This window comes from Tupaia chinensis, unplaced genomic scaffold (assembly GCF_000334495.1).
Source record: "Tupaia chinensis unplaced genomic scaffold, TupChi_1.0 Scaffold000146_1, whole genome shotgun sequence".
Taxonomy (NCBI): Eukaryota; Metazoa; Chordata; class Mammalia; order Scandentia; family Tupaiidae; genus Tupaia; species Tupaia belangeri.
The window spans coordinates 6,973,487-6,975,434 of record NW_006159616.1 but is presented as its reverse complement, the minus strand read 5'-3'; positions in this window follow the sequence as shown (position 1 = coordinate 6,975,434).

The following is a 1,948-nucleotide window of genomic DNA, read 5'->3' as shown; positions in this document are numbered from 1 at the left end:
CTGTTTTGCTTCCTCTTTCTTTCTGGTGAGCACATGTGACCTATAGCAAAAACCCCTCAAAAAAAAAAAAAAAAAAAAAGAATTGTAGTTGTGAGGCAGTAAATAACACGAAGCTCACTGGTTTATCTCTATATTTTTAACCAAATTGTGTTTTTGATGTAAATGGGACAAATTGAGGTTATCACTTCAATAAGAGCTAAAGCTTTTTACTAAGTCCTTTAAAATTAAAAAATTATTAATTATTATTATTATTACATTTTTGCTATTGGGCATGTGCACTCACTAGAGAGAGACAAAAAAAGAGAAAGTCAGAAAACAAATGGCCACATCCAGGACTTGAACCACGGTCGGCTGTGTGGGAGTCCGGTGCCTTAACCACCACACCATCTGCTTGCCCCCTTTAAAACTTGTATTTGCCCAGTTTTCAGACAGTTCTGTTCATTTTCAATTTGGCCTCATTTGAGGAGCTGCTGAATCCCTGGAGACCCCCCAGTGGAGGGTAGGGGGCCTCATGTTCAATTGACTAAAGGACTGGAGTGGGAGGGAAAGGCCTGGCAGGGTAGACAGGGCTAGCAGAGCATATGGAGGGCAGGGGTTTGAGAAGAGGTGTTTGGATGACAGAGACTTGCCAATGGGAGAAACAGTGTCCAACCCAGCAGAGAGAACAGAGGCCTCAAAGAGAGCCAGGAAGGACTTCCAGCTCATGGAGGCTGGGACACTCCCCACTCAGAAAAAGAGAGCTGGGAAGAAGAGGCTTCCAATCTAGGGGGTACCTTTCAAAAGGACCCTAGGGGGGTAACCAGAAGTTAGCATAATGGCTATGTCGCTGGACTCCCACGTAGTCGACCGCAGTTCGCGTCCCGGACCCGGTGGCTTAAAACTCATGCTGGGCGCATGTGCGTGCGTGCCCAAGATCCTGAGAGGAGAATGGAGGAGAAGGGATTGTGGCGTGACCATCCCCCCTGGGGGGTGATTTCTCGCTTTCTGTCTCTCTCTCTCTCTCTGTCTGGCGAGCGCATGCGCCCTATAGCAAAAAAAAACTCTCAAAAAAAATAAAGAACACTGGGGGTTGACTCTGTGGTGTGCAGTGATGTGCTACTCAAGAGAAGCTGGATCCCACATGGCAACTGTGGTTTGAATCTCCACCCATGAGCCTGAAGCATGCCAGACATGTGCACAAGTGCCCAGGAGCCAACAGCTAGAAGACTGGAGGAAGGGGATTGGGAGACGATAAGACCCTGGAGAATCTGGCCCAATACAGTCTCACCAGGGTCTGGTGCAGGGAGGTTGGGATCAATTTCAACTTGCATGGGCAAGTGGGAGTTTATAGTCAAGGAGCAGGACGGTGGTCACTGGATGGAAAACTACAAGAGGAACACTGCGGTAAGGAGGATTCTGCCTAAACTGACTTAGTAGGATTCTTGCTGCAGACAGGTCAGGGTGATCAGCTAACACCTAGGCGGATGGTGGAGGGTGAGGAAATTGATCAGAAATCGAAGGGTCATTAGATATTGAGGATGGGGGGGAGGTTTCTTTGCTAAAACTGAATTTTACAGCTTCCTGCTAGAGGTTCTAGGAGAAGATTCAGAAATGGACCAAAATTTGGCCAGTCTTTTCACCTCTAATATTTAGAACAGTGCCTGGCATATGGTAGTTGCTTGATGCATGATTGTTTGATTTCTAGTGATGTGGCTTGCCTCTTTGTGATTTTTCCTTAGTTTTCTACTGAGTTATTGCTCCTATTTGCTCACTGGGGATAGTTACGCTCTGTCTTCTGCTTTCTTAAACGTTATTTGCTGAAACAGATGGTGCCAAGTCTTGACTATGATCGCAAGTCGCTATCCAGCCCTGGACTAGAACAGCAAAGAAATCATGCATGAGCATTTGGGGTCGGCCGACTCATGTGTAGGATCAAAGGGAGGGACCCTTTTTCCCTCTTGGAATGCCG